The sequence below is a fragment of the Bison bison genome, unplaced genomic scaffold (assembly GCF_000754665.1).
Source record: "Bison bison bison isolate TAMUID 2011002044 unplaced genomic scaffold, Bison_UMD1.0 scf7180017864254, whole genome shotgun sequence".
Lineage (NCBI taxonomy): Eukaryota > Metazoa > Chordata > Mammalia > Artiodactyla > Bovidae > Bison > Bison bison.
In genome coordinates, this window is record NW_011494826.1 from 7,087,614 (window position 1) to 7,103,221 (window position 15,608).

The window sequence follows — 15,608 nt, forward strand, 5'->3', positions numbered from 1 at the left end:
ATAACTGTATTGCAAAGGTTCTCCCAGAGGAGTTAAGAGTTCTTAGCCCCATGTCAGGGTTCTGGCAGTAGGTAGATGAGCCATCCAGAGGCCTTGGCTTTGAAGACCAATAGAGCTTAACTGCAGGAGCCCCCTGGGACTGGAGGAAACTAAAAACTTCATTCTTAAAGGCTGCACACAAAATCTCATGTGCACCAGGATCCAGGGCAAAAGCAGAGTTGATGGGAGCTAGGCTCAGACCCACCTGTCAGTCTTAGAGAGTCTATGAGAGAGGCAGGGGGCAGCTTCAGGGGGAGGTGAGGGGAGTGTATCTAAGAAAAAGAATCAGACTTAAAACCTATGGTAACAGTGCTATAGCTTTATAGAAGCCCTAAGCCTGGAGAGGAAAAAGGGCAAAAATCCAGCCTCACAGCAAATTTGAAATTAAAAATAATCCCTTAATATCAAATATCAAGCCAGTATTCACATCTCCCCAACTGCTGTGTAAATATTTTTTCAGTTATTCTGTATTGAATGATGTTTATTTCTTGTCTCCTTTCATTTGTCATCCCTTTATCTATTATTCAGTTTCTTGTAATCCGAGAATTTGGGGTTGGAAAAACCAGGTAGTTTTCTTGTAGAGATTCTCAGTATGAATTTTGTCGATGGAATCCCCACAGTGCTAACAAGTTTTTGTTTTTGTCTTTTCTATTTCCTATAAATTGGTAGTTAAATTTAAAGGCTAGATCACATTTAGGATTATGACCTCAGTGCAAGACTAAGGCACAGACAGCGTGGCACATTTCCAAAAGTTTATTTATTTGGCTGCACCAGGTCTTAGTTGTGGCATCCGGGAACTTCATTCTTTTTGTTAAGCATGTGGGGTCTTTAGTTACAGCAAGAGAACTCTTAGTTGTGGCACATGGGATCTAGCTCCCTGACCAGGGATAGAACCTGGGTCCCTTGCGTTGGGAGCTCAGAATCTCAGCCACTGGAACACCAGGGAAGTCCCTCAATGTCTCCATGATGTTACCAACTACTGGAGATCTTTGCCTAGACATTATTCATTAGGAGATGCAAAATGGTGATATTCTAAGTCTATCCCCTCTTTCTTTCTTACCTAGAATACATCTACAGAAAAAAACTTCTCTTATGACCTATTTGGCTACCCTGAGATACAATTCATATAAGAAAAGTAGGATAAATGCTTATTTTTCTTTACTTACCAAAATTGTTAAAATAATGTTAGCCCAACAGCAACTTTTTTTAAATTTTTAGCATTACGAACTTGAAGATTAAACATACAATTGACTAGCTTCAATTCATTAGTTATTGTCTTTACTGATGTTCAAATTGTCCCCTTTTTTAATTTTAGTTTTTACATTGAAGTATAACTGAATTACAATGTTGTGTTAATTACTGCTGTACAGCAAAGTGACTCAATATATATACACATTCTCTTTCATATTCTTAGATTCCATATGGGCTATCAGAAGATACTGAACATAGCTTCCTGCACTATGCAGTAGGACCTTGTTGTTCATCCATTCCATACACATCAGTTCATAGCTTCTAATCCCAAACTCCCAATCAAACCCTCTCCCAGCCCTCCCGCATGTGTGTGTGTGTGTGTGTGTGTGTGTGTGTGTGTGTGTTAGCTGTGTCCGACTCTTTGTGACCCCAGGGACTGTAGCCCTCCAGGCTCCTCTGTCCATGGGATTCTCCAGGCAAGAATACTGGACTGGGTTGCCATTCCCTTCTCCAGGGGATCTTTCCAATCCAGGGATTAAACCTGGGTCTCCCACACTGCAGGCAGATTCTTTACCCTCTGAGCCACCAGGGAAGTCCCTCCCCCTTGGAAACCACCAATCTACTCTCTGCGTCCCTGATTCTGTTTCTATTTCATAGATAGGTTCATTTGTGTCATATTTCAGATTCCACATGTAAGCTACTTCACTTAGTATTAAGACAGTCTCTCGTTGCATCCATGTTGCTGCAAATGGCATTAATGCATTCTGTTTTATGGCTGAGTAGTACTCTACTATATATATGTACCACATCTTCTTTATCCATTCTTCTGTTGGTGGACATTTAGATTGTTTCCATGTCTTAGCTGTTGTGAATACTGCTGCTATGAGCATACAGGTGCATGTATCTTCTTGAATTATAAGTTTGCCTGGATATATGCCCAGAAGGGGGACTGCTGGGTCACACGGTAATCCTATTTTCAGTTTTCTGAGGAACCTCCATATTCTTTTCCACAGTGCCTGCAGTAACTTACATTCCCACCAACAGTGTAAGAGGATTTCCTTTCCTCTAGAAATTTTTTAGTAATTATATAAAATATATACATGGTTCCAGAATCAAGTATGAAGCAAAAGGGAAATTCAGAGCATAAACTGTACCCCTGTGCTCTTCTTAGGCTTCCCTCGTGGCTCAGATGGTAAAGAATTTGCCTGCAATGCAGGAGACTCAGGTTTGATCCCTGGCTTGGGAAGATTCCCTGGAGAAGGAAATGGCAACCCACTCTAGTATTCTTGCCTGGAGAATCCCACAGACAGAGGAGCCTACCAGCCTACAGTCCATGGGGTCACAAAGAGTTGGACACAACTGAGCTGCTTGCTTTGACCCACAGATTTTTCTGTGCTCTTCTACTCTATATTCCTCTCCATCATAGGAAACTGTCGTTTTAGATTTCATTCAATACTCCCCTAAACATGAGATCTCTCTACACATACACACACACCCTTACCTCCCTCTTTCTCAGTATATGATTTCATCTTAGAAACACTTCTATCCACCTTGCTTTCTCTTTTTAACTGTTTCAGAACAAACCTAGCTTGCAACTAGATGAAGAGTAAGCCAGGTAGAAACAGTTAAAAAAATAATAATTTTGAGGTGGGGGATGGAAAAAAGGTTTTAAAAAAAAAAAACAAAAACTCCACTCAAAATGTACTCAATAAATAAATAAACCAAAACACAGGAAGAAATTTAATAATGTGGGGAGGAAAAAAAAATCAATAAAAACATGAATTCACACCAGATGGTATTAGTTTATGTAACAGTCTGACAAAGATTTTTAAATTTGAGCATGTTGAAGCTGTCAGAGTGATAAAGGAATCTTTTTACAAAATAGCAAAAAGATTATAAAACAAAAACTGAGACAAATGAAACAGGCAGGTGTATATGAAAAAGCAACTCCAAATCTAAGAAATGAAAATTGTAAATACTGCCATGTAGGCTCAACAGACAGAATAAACTCTAAACGGACAGAAGCAGAAGAAAAACATAAATTGCTACCCTAGTACAAGGCATAGAAAAATAAAGAGAAAAAAAACTGAAAGAACAATTAAAATACACAGAGGATAAACTAACAGACTCTAACATAGGTCAACCAAAAGAGAAGAAACTTGAGAAGTAATTGAAGTAAGTAAGAAGTAAGAGAAGTAATGGGAGTTATTAACATATTTAAAGAGCCGAGAATGTTCCAAAACTGAGAAAGATCTGAATCCTCAGATTGTATGTATACTCCGAGCTGGATACAGAGAAATAGGTCTACATTCACAGTGCACTACAATATAATCATAAAATATCAAGCACAAACAATTGCAACTTTAAGAAAATAACCAACCAGACTACTTCACAACAAATGTCCTTAACTTCAGAAAACCACATGCAAACAATGGTATCACTGAAATGTTTACAAATTTTTAACTTCATATGGGGGTTGGGGGAGAGTGAAGATTTCAAAGTTTACTAGACAACCATTCATACCTTAATGCTCTTACATAATATTTATCTATGACTCTAAAAGCAAGGTGTGGACAGCACATAATACTAATAACTCAAAGATTTATTTCAAAAGTATCTACTAAATTCACACATTTTACTACTTAAAAAAACAAACTGAAATGCAAAGCAGTGGAATTTTGGAGAAAATACACCAGCAGCACAAAAGGGAAAAAACAAGAATCAACTCCTGAGAAAGAATTATGAAATGTAACATTAAACTTCCTAGGACAACATGCAAGAATATCTTTACAACCTTGAGGTAGAAAAGGATTTCTTAAACAAGACACAAAGTATAAAACACAAATCCTGAGAAATTCTACTAAATTAAAAGGTTTAACATTTATTAACAAAGAAACCATAAGAGAATGAAAAACACAAACCACAAAATGGGAAAAGACATTTGCGATGTGTGATAAGCAAAAAATTAGTATTCTGAACATAAAAGAACTCCTATCAAAGAGAAAAACAAGGACTCTCCCTAAGTTCAGTTCAGTTCAGTCATGTCCGACTCCTAGCGACCCCGTGGACCGCAGCACACCAGGCCTCCCTGTCCATCACCAACTCCCGGAGTTTACTCAAACTCATGTCCATGGAGCCGGTGATGCCATCCAACCATCTCATCCTCTGTCATCCCCTTCTCATGCCTTCAATCTTTCCCAGCATCAGGGTCTTTTCAAATAAGTCAGCTCTTCACATCAGGTGGCCAAAGTACTGGAGTTTCAGCTTCAACACCAGTCCTTTCAATGAACACCCAGGACTGATCTCATTTAGGATGGACTGGTTGGATCTCCTTGCAGTCCAAGGGACTCTCAAGAGTCTTCTCCAACACCACAGTTCAAAAGCATCAATTCTTTGGTGTTCACCTTTCTTTATAGTCCAACTCTCACATCCATACATGACCACAGGAAAAACCATAGCCTTGACTAGACGGACCTTTGTTGGCAAAATAATGTCTCTGCTTTTCAATATGCTGTCTAGGTCAGTCATAACTTTCTTCCAAGGAGTAAGCGTCTTTTAATTTCATGGCTGCAGTCACCATCTGCAGTGATTTTGGAGCACAGAATAATAAAGCCAGCCACTGTTTCCACTGTTTCCCCATCTATTTGCCATCAAGTGATGGGACTGGATGCCATGATCTTAGATTTCTGAATGTTGAGCTTTAAGCCAACTTTTTCACTCTCCACTTTCAATTTCATCAAGAGGCTCTTTAATATCTTCATTTCCTGCCATAAGGGTGGTGTCATCTACATATCTGAGGTTATTGATATTTCTCCTGGCAATCTTTATTTCCAGATTGTGCTTCATCCAGCCCAGGGTTTCTCATGATGTACTCTGCATATAAGTTAAATAAGCAGGGTGACAATATACAGCCTTGACGAACTCCTTTCCAGATTTGGAACCAGTCTGTTGTTCCATGTCCAGTTCTAACTGTTGCTTCCTGACCTGCATACAGGTTTCTCAAGAGGCAGGTCCGGTGGTCTGGTATTCCCATCTCTTTCAGAATTTTCCACAGTTTATTGTGATCCACACAATCAAAGGCTTTGGTATAGTCAATACAGCAGAAATAGATGTTTTTTCTGGAACTCTCTTGCTTTTTCCATGATCCAGCAGATGTTGGCAATTTGATCTCTGGTTGCTCTGCCTTTTCTAAAACCAGCTTGAACATCTGGACATTTACAGTTCACGTATTGCTGAAGCCTGGCTTGGAGAATTTTGAGCATTACTTTGGTAGCAGGTGAGATGAGTGCAATTGTGTGGTAGTTCGAGCATTCTTTGGCATTGCCTTTCTTTGGGATTGGAATAAAAACTGACCTTTTCCAGTCCTGTGGCCACTGCTGAGTTTTCCAAATTGGCCGGCATATTGCATGCAGCACTTTCACAGCATCATCTTTTAGGATTTAAAAGAGCTCAACTGGAATTCCATCACCTCTACTAGCTTTGTTCATAGTGATGCTTCCTAAGGCCCACTTGACTTTGCAGGATGTCTGGCTCTAGGTGAGTGATCACACCATTGTGATTATCTGGGTCATGAAGATCTTTTTTGTACAGTTCTTCTGCGTATTCTTGCCACCTCTTCTTAATATCTTCTGCTTCTGTTAGGTCCATACCATTTCTGTCCTTTATTGTGCTCATCTTTGCATGAAATGTTCCCTTGGTACCTGGGATTTTCTTGAAGAGATCTCTAGTCATCCCCATTCTATTGTTTTCCTCTATTTCTCTGCACTGATCACTGAGGAAGGCTTTCTTACCTCTCCTTGCTATTCTTTGAAACTCTGCATTCAAATGGGTATATCTTTCCTTTTCTCCTTTGCTTTTCACTTCTCTTCTTTCCACAGCTATTTGTAAGGCCTCCTCAGATAGCCATTTTGCTTTTTGGCATTTCTTTTTCTTGGGGATGGTCTTGATCCCTGTCTCCTGTCCAATGTCACAAACCTCCGTCCACAGTTCATCAGGCACTCTATCAGATCTAGTCCCTTAAATCTATTTCTCACTTCCACTGTATAATCATAACGGATTTGATTTAGGTCATATGTGAATGGTCTAGTGGTTTTTCCTACTTTCTTCAATTTCAGTCTGAATTTGGCAATAAGGATTTCATGATCTGAGCCACAGTCAGCTCCCGGTCTTGTTTTTGATGACTGTATAGACCTAGTAGGCAGGAATCTGCCAGCCAACGCAGGGGACAAAGGTTCAATCCCTGGACCGAGGAGATCCACATGTCACAGAGCAGCTAAGCCTGTGCACCTCAACTCCTGAGCCCTTGCTCTAGAGCATGCGACCCACAACTACTCGAGCCCGTGCGCCTGTGCACTGCAACAAGAGAAACCAGCACAAGGAGGAGCCAACGCACCTCAACCAAGAGTAGGCCCTGCTCCCCACAACTAGAGAAAGCCCATGCACAGCAACGAAGACCCAGCACAACCAAAAATTATTTTTAAAAAATAAAGAAAAAAAACCCAACAGTCATTTCTGAGAAAAGGAAACAAAAATGGCCAGCAAATTTTGGAAAATACATCTCCACTCATAAGCAAAAATGCAAAACCCACAAGATATCAATTCATGCCCAACCAGCTGTCTAACTTTATTATTTACCATTATTATGTAAGGTAGACCCTTAAACAACACCGGAGTGCAATGTAAGGGTCTGATTCACAGATTTTCTTCAACAGTAACTACCTCAGTACAACACAACAGATGCCCAACCACGGTTTGAGAGAAACAGGGGATATGGAGGGCCAATTATAAATTATAGGATGAATTCTGACTGCACAGAGGGTCAACGTCCCTAACCCCCCAAGATGGTCAAGGGTCAACTATATAGGCAAGAATGTGGAGAATAAACTGGTACTACAATTATACCTAAAAACAACTCAGCACTACCTAAAGCTGAAAATGAACCTCTCCTACAGTTCAGCAGTTCCACTCCAAGCGAGATATAAGGTCCAAAACAATTCATTCAAACTGCTAATCTCAACACATTAGTAGGTAACAAAAATCAACTTAGTAGGTCTTGATTAGCAATTGTACTTTTAATGAAACAAACTAGCAACACATAGCTGAGAAGGCGATGGCGCCCCACTCCAGTACTCTTGCCTGGAGAATCCCATGGACAGAGGAACCTGGTGGGCTGCAGTCCATGGGGTCGCGAAGAGTCAGACACGACTTCACTTTCACTTTTCGCTTTCACGCATTGGAGAAGGAAATGGCAGCCCACTCCAGTGTTCTTGCCTGGAGAATCCCAGGGATGGGGGAGCCTGGTGGGCTGCCTCTATGGGGTCGCACAGAGTCGGACATGACTGAAGCGACTTAGCAGCAGCAGCAGCAACACATAGGGTTTTCCCCCCAAGAAACTTAGTTATATATGTTTATATCTGATAATGTATTGAGTCTCATAATGTGAAAGTTATTTCTTATTTTAAGTAAGAACAAAAAAATTTTTTAAAACACCACCTAGAGACAGTATAGATGCAAGTGCACCAACAGAGCCATACAAGGTATTCATAACAGCATTGTTTATAATAGTAAAAGAAGACCGGAAACTACCCAAATGTCCATCAACAGATAATAAATTAGAAAATATACATACAATGAAATTCCATGTAGAAGTGAAAGTGAATGAATCAAAGTTATATATAACATGGAAGAAAAATATTAGGACAATAAAGTTGAGGGGAAAAAGGAAGTTGCAAATAAACTCATACAGAAGGATCCCATTTATAGTGTTTAGGGAAAAAAAAATACAAAAAAGGATTATACACCACAGTAACTGAAACTATACCCAGAAATGAAAATACCAAATTATACGAGAAGCTTGAGAAATTCACTTCACAGAAATCACGTTCAGCCACCTGAGACATTCAGGTTATGAAAACTATGTAAAATAATTATAGAACACATTTCAAATAAGCATGATTTCCCAATAAAGTAAACAAGTACAGTCCAGAAGCACATAAATTCAACCGGTGTGTGGATTTTTAAAATTTAAGGAAACAAGTGTTCAACAACACAGCATTCAGAACATTGAGGAGCTTTCAATGTAGCTTGTTCAAATTTATTTCAAAGATAAATAGATCTAGACATATGCAATCACTAAATAATTTATGTACATATTTCACTTAGAAAACTTACATTACTGATCAATTAAGATTAACTGCTACTAACCAGAGAAGTATTTTTGCTGAAATTCGTGTATTAAATTTTATTTTCCATCCCCCTCCCAAGAGTCAACTTGAAACCCTTATTCTTGAAGTCTCACTTTACATGGCATTCCATGTAAATCAACTAGTCATGCTAATGGAGGAGGAGGATGGCACAAATGACAAGGAAAGCAGAAGGCTCAATGAGTCCCAATCGTTTGCAAACACCAGACAACTGATTCACTCATTTTCAATGCATGAAGCAGGCCACCAAGAGCAGGTGCTCTGGGACAACCCAGAGGGTTAAGGTGGGGAGGGAGGTTGAATAGGGAGTTCAGGATGGGGGGAACACATGTTTACCTATGGCTGATTCACGTTGATGTATGGCAAAAAACCATCACAGTATTGAAAAGTATTTAACCTCCAATTAAAATAAGTTAATTTTTAAAAAAATTAAATCTGGCGAGCAGTACGTAAGTACCAAAAACACAGTTCGCAGTGGTGAACAAGACAAAGTTTCTGCCACATAATGCTTATATTCTTACAGGTGAAACAGATATCAAACAAATAAATAAATAAGCATAAATTATCAGTTCAGTTCAGTTGCTCAGTCGTGTCCAACTCTTTGTGACCCCATGAACCGCAGCACGCCAGGCCTCCCTGACCATCACCAACTCCCAGAGCTTACTCAAACTCATGTCCGTCAAGTTGGTGATGCCATCCAACCATCTCATCCTCTATCGTCCCCTTCTCCTCCTGTCTTCAATCTTTCCCAGCCATCAGGGTCTTTTCAAATGAGTCAGTTTTTCGCATCAGGTGGACAAAGTACTGGAGTTTCAGCTTCAGCATCAGTCCTTCCAATGAATATTCAGGAATGACTTCCTTTAGGGTTGATTGGTTGGATGTCCTTGCAGTCCAAGGGACTCTCAAGAGTCTTCTCCGACACCACAGTTCAAAAGCGTCAACTCTTGGGCACTCAGCTTTCATTATAGTCCAACTCTCACATCCATACATGACTACTAGAAAAACCATAGCTTTGACTAGATGGACTTTCATTGGCAAAGTAATGTCTCTGCTTTCTAATATGCTGTCTAGGTTGGTCACAGTTTTATGATGTTAGGTAATAACTGATAATGCAATGAAGAAAAATGTAAAGCTCAGACAAAGAGGACATGTATTTTGATGATCAGGGTTGGCCTTTCCAAAATAACCACTGAGCAATGCCTACAAGATCACATGGCAGTAACTTATAATGCACATACATAGGAATTAAGACTGAAAAAATTTCTTATAAATTAAAAAGATAATAGTCTACCTACTGCTTTCTATATAAAATATTTTATAGCATTTGGTTTTAAGTAGCTTTTACTATTTTCTCTCCTTGGAAAACTTTAGGTCCTCAAATTTAAGTCACTAGCTTTCAGAGTTAATCCTCTAGCTCCATGGGAAAGAAATCTTTATAACCTTAATGAAATTTTATAATTCCTAACAAAAGACAACTGCACATGAACAGTGCTTCTTTTTTTTCCAGAAAACATTCTTATAAAACAGCTCAATGGATGAGAATGGGCTCTAGAGTCAGAATATCTAGTTCAAATTCCAGTTCCTCCTTTTCTTTGCTTTGTGTCTTTGGACAATTACTTAACCTGCCTCCACTGTTTCCATCAAATACCATCTCTCTCATAAGGCTGTGGAGAGGAGTCAATATGATACTATACATAAAGTATTTACAAAGTCTTAAACAGCAAATAAGCACTCTAATGTTAGCTATCACTTATGTAGCAACTACTAAGATAAAATAAGCAAGGCAAATGAGTCTTGGGCAGGTAAATCTACACATACAGTAAGTGGTTTTAAGAAGCAAAGCCAAATTCAAAGCCAAGTTCTTCGGACTCCCTGGCACCCACACTTTATCCACTTACACCACACACTACACAATTAAAGAACTGAACAATAAGAAACTTGCATGCTGCTGCTGCTGCTACTAAGTCGCTTCAGTCATGTCCAACTCTGTGTGACACCATAGACGGCAGCTCACCAGGCTCCACCGTCCCTGGGATTCTCCAGGCAAGAACACTGGAGTGGGCTGTCATTCCCTTTTCCAAAGCATGAAAGTGAAAAGTGAAAGTGAAGTCGCTCAGTCGTGTCCAACCCTCAGCGACCCCATGGACTGCAGCCTACCAGGCTCCTCCGTCCATGGGATTCTCCAGACAAGAAACTTGCACAGAAGTTTAGTTAATAAGGTCTAAGACCTACAGGTCTCCTAGTTACTACTGACTTTCAGACCAGACTGTTTCCTTGGCAACTTAAGTGACTCATGTATAAGAATAAATAATAATCATCACACATTTTCCAGTGAGAATGTAGCACATCATCAAGGCTCTTGATATACAATGTAATTACTAAAAATCATATAAGTTCTAATAAGTAATTGCAGATGTCACTGAGAATCAAAATAAAGAAATGTGGATAAATGACATTCTCCACTAGTAATGGTAGACAGCTAGGATCCTGTGAGAACTATTCAATATAGAAGCTATCTTAAAGAACCTCTCCCACTGAATTAAATGACATTTGTCCCCTTGGTTAAAAATACAGGGGCTGGTGTCTACAGAAAGCTAAATGCTCTGGCTAACACCTACTCACTTATATATTTTATTTCTATAAATCAATTAAATGACAGAATAAAGATCAAGCTTTCATTTCTACAAAACTAAGTTAAATCCTTTGGAAGGTCTTAATAAGGATTGGAAAAACCCAGAATGATTTTGAAGTTTGAAAGTTTCATTTTACTTTTTAAAGAAAGAATACTAGAAATCATAGATAATGCTCTTAGGGTATGATGCATAGCAAAAAGATCAGGAGACCTCTACTCAAAGACAAGAGATTGATCCAAATAAAATGAGAGGCAAATAAAAGTACCCGCTTAAAGTTAAAACCAAGTGCACAGATACCTTGAGTTCTCGCTTTAAGCAACTTTTTAAAAGACCTAACCAATAATCCTAATCACATGGGACAGGTAAGGTCTCCACCACAACTCCAACATCCCTTCCTCTATCAAGGTGTTCCCAAAGGTTCCCAGCCATTTTTCTTGTGCTCTCTGTCTGCTCATAGGAAAGGAGCAAACTGAAAACCACATGTGTCCAAAATTGAGATATGCATCACAGTAAAAAAAAAAAAGAAAAACCCTGCAGGAGATAAAGATTTTAATTCACTTGTAATAAACAAAATTTTAAAAAACCTTTATTGAGATTATGTTATGTGCCAAGCACTGCCCTAAACCACTGGTGTTGTTCATTGCTAAGTTGTGTCTGACTCTTTTGCAACCCCATAGACTGTAGCTTGCCAGGCTCCTCTGTCCATGGGATTTCCCAGGCAAGAATAGGAAAGTGGGTTGCGATTTCCTTCTCCAGGGGATCTTCACGAACCAGGGATTGAACCCATTTCTCCTGCATTGGCAGGCGGATTCTTTACCACTGAGCAATTCTTGGGATCCATCAATAAACAAAACAGACAAAAAGCCCTGTCATAGAGGTTACAGTATAGTATGTCTGGGAGCAGAGAAAAGAGACAATAAGCAAAATCAACAAGCAAATTTTAGAGCTTGTTGGAAGGTGACAATCGCTATGGAAAACAGAACAGGGATCACAAGCAGGGAAGTGCAGCTTTAAGCAGGAAAGCAGACTTCTGAAAAACAATTAAAGAGCAGGTATGAAGGAGACAAGTGAATGGCTCATAGAGATACCTCACAGAAAAAGTGATTCAAGGAGGGGAAACAACCAGCATAAAGTCCCTAAGACAGTGGGACTGGAGCCAAATAAGCAGGAGGCAGAGCAGTCGCTATCCTGGGAGAGGCAAGGGGAGATGGGAAGAGTAGGATGATTCTGTAAGACCTTGTAGGTCATAAGGACTTCAGATTTTACGATGCATATGGGAAGTCACTGCAGGATTTTTGAAGAGAGAGTTATGATCTTGTTGCTCTGCTGAAAAAGACTGCAGAGAGCCAGGACAGAAGCAGAGAAACCCATCAGGAACTTAACTGCAGAAATCTAGACAAGAGAGAAGACTGGTTTAGACTAGCCTAGTGAGCAATGGAGGTGGTAAGAAGTGACTTGATTCTGGATATATTTTCAAAATAAGACTGAGCCAAGAATACCAAGTATGAATAAGTCAGGGATGATTCCATTTTCTTTTCACTTGAATGTTGGACAGAGCTGTCATCTAGTACGACAGATTACACTGCACCTTAGGCAGGTTTAAAGAGGAACATGGAATTTTAGTTTGAGTTTACTACTTCACATCCAAAAGGAAATTCAGAACAGGTTTTACAGAACACAGGAGGTAAGTCTGGGCTGGAGATATAAAAATGGAAGCCATCAGCATATAGGTATTTAAAGCCATGACGTTGGATGAGATCATCAGAGGAATATAGAAAGTAAAGTGAACCAAGAGCACTTCAAGAATGAGGACGAATCATAAAGACTAAATAAGGAGAGTAATTAGTAAGAAGAGAAACCCTAAAAGCAATACCCTGGAAGAAGGGGAGTATAAACAATTCATTTTGTCTAAGTCCCATGTAGTATACAAATCACTTTGCTGAAACTTGACGTGAGGTTAAAGTTCTTAACTGTAGTAAAGTGATAGGTAAAATACTAAAATCATAACTTTTTTAAAAAGAAGTGAACTCATCTTACACATTTCCTAGAAATAATAGATTTCCTAATAGAGTCATTACTGAAATTATTCTTAGTACTAAAAGTATGGGCTTTCCAGGTGGTTCAGTGGTAAAGAATCTGCCTGCCAAGCAGGAGACGCAGGTTTGATCTCTGGGTCAGGAAGATCCCCTGGAGAAGGAAAAGGCAACCCACTCCACTATTCTTGCCTGGAGAATCCCATGGACAGAGGAACCTGGCAGGCTACAGTCCATGAGGTTGCAAAAGAGTCAGACAAGATTTGATACAACTTATTGACTAAATAACAAAAACTAAAAGTATACTATTTTACCTATTTCATCTTTTTAAGATAAAACCAATTAAAACCCTATACCACTTTAAAAATTAATTTTAAGAGCCTAAATGGCTTATGCTACAATGTATCTCAAAGACTGAGGGTAGGGGAGTGGACTTTAAAACACCAATTCAATAGCCTGGCATGCAAACGGTTATAAACTGCCATTACTTTTCTCTTTCAAGAGCTCAGATACAGAAGGTTAAGTTAAATCAAACTCCTTAGTCATGATACTAATAATTTTCCCCCTTTCTGCTTAATTTTGTTTATAGGGAAAAAAAGCTTCTATTCTTATCTAAACCAATGTTTTACCTGTGCTTTGTACATAAACTACATTTCTAAGATCAGAACACACAAAGTCATGTTCACAAATACTGAAAGAGGAAACAATGAAACTCAATTTTATTTATTCATGTTGTTCAGTCGCTAAGTCGCCTCCCACTCTTTGCAACCACATGGACTGCAGCACACCAGGCTTCCCTGTCCTTCACTAACCTCAGGTCCTTCATAAATGTCATATTGATTGCCATTTAATATCTAATTATTAGAATGTTCTCCCTACTAAAAGCAGATTAACGTCTATAAACTCTAAGAAGGCTTGGAGTGAGACAATCAAGAAAACATCTGCATCAAGCAGAAGAGACTATGATATTAAAGGATACAGAAAAAACTAAAGTGGAAACAAAATGGTAAATTAATGGCTCTTCATAATGTTGACCCTGATCCCATAAGAGTTATACAATACTCAATATTCTTTATAATTTTAAAGAGCTTAATATTTTTAAGAAAAAATTTCATCAGGCTTTGTTATAAGTTTCAGTATGAATCTCAGAAAGGTAAACAGAATGCCTCACTCTTTAAGTGCATCTGCTAAAGGCTGCAAAATTAAGAGACATTTCTAATTCAATGTTGGAGGCAGGGGGAAAGGATGAATTAATGAATTTTCCTTAGAATCTACAAACAATAAACCCAGTTATTTCTTGTTATATCCTTAAAGAAGAGCAGGTGGGGGGTCGGAGACGGGGGTGGGGGGGGCCACTTCTCAGATAACACATTAAATATGAAAGTATTTATAGCAAGGCATGTCTACTCAAAACAGATCAACTCAAGAGTACTCTGGTGTTATTCTTGGGACAATCATACCAGTCTCAGCAGCAACTAGTTCAGCCAAGCTGGAAACAGTGATACCATTCGCCTGCTAGGTGAAGTAGTGAAAAGAACAACCTAATTAACCAAGAATTCAAACTTTAAGAGAAGTCCTACACAATTTAGGGTGTTTAGTTCATTCACCTCAAGATGTTTATCTTTAGCAGAAAACGGTTGTCTAAATTTCTCAAGGGTTTCCACAAAGCATCTCAAAAAACCCCATAACTCTGAACAGTTAACTTCCAACTGCAGCTTTTTAAGCAGTGCTTATTAAGATACCTGCTAAGGAATCCTCTCCTGGAATAGGCCCAACCATGAACTTAAGATTCGTCCTTCCTCCCAAAAAGAACAGCTAGTATTAAACAACCCGTTCCTGAATTTAATCAGGGTGCAGCTTAGCTGAGGTTAGGATGCGGCTCCCCGCGCCTGGGGCTGTCGGTCTCCGGTACACACATGCTCCTTCACCACCGACGCGCGGGGCAGCACTGCCCACGTCTGATTACCGTACGACTTCTCTAGACTGCAGGTTAGGTTTTCTGCCGAGGTCCCCGAAGCCAAAAATCTCCTTGTTGGATAACCGAAGAGAGGAGGGAGAATCCGTAAGAAAGACACACCCCTCAGGGAGAGGAAGAATAACTTCCCCCTTCTCCCGGGCGGTCCCCAGATTTTTCCAAACTCTCCCCTCACGCTGCTTTCCCATCCTCAACCGCCCCACTCCGGGGCCCGGGGACAAGCACTGGTCGGCGGGAGGGGGCCTGAGGACGGACGAGCGCTGCTTCCCCAAGCACCCCGAGAGCGGCGAGGGCTGAAATTCCAGCATGGCGTAAGCGTGGCCCAGGGCCGCCGCCGGGGACACGCTCCCTCCGTCCACCGGCCGAGGAGGCGGTAATCCGCCTTCCCTCCCGGGGGCCCTCACGCCTGGCTAAAAATAGGCTCCTCGGTCACCCCAGGGCCCTCTCCCGCCGACCTCGCCCTCGGGAGACGTCCTCCGAAGAGGCGCCGCGGCGGAACCGAGGTCGGGCCGGGGCGGCCCGGTGAGGCCGAGAG

At 40.2% G+C, this 15,608-nt stretch overlaps 1 protein-coding gene across 5 annotated transcripts in view; it reads right to left on the reverse strand.

Annotated features, from left to right (window-relative positions):
- Nucleotides 1-15,131, reverse strand: part of KTN1 (kinectin 1 (kinesin receptor)) — a 112,318-nt gene extending 97,187 nt beyond the window's left edge. For 4 of the 5 annotated variants that reach the window (XM_010847705.1, XM_010847704.1, XM_010847703.1 and 1 more), the window contains exon 1: nt 14,841-14,923. The gene's annotated coding sequence lies outside the window, so the exon portion shown is untranslated. Of the gene's footprint in view, nt 1-14,840; nt 14,924-15,064 lie in introns of those variants that run through there. The other variant, XM_010847702.1, reaches the window with a different exon arrangement.
- Between the last annotated feature and the right edge of the window lie 477 nt (nt 15,132-15,608).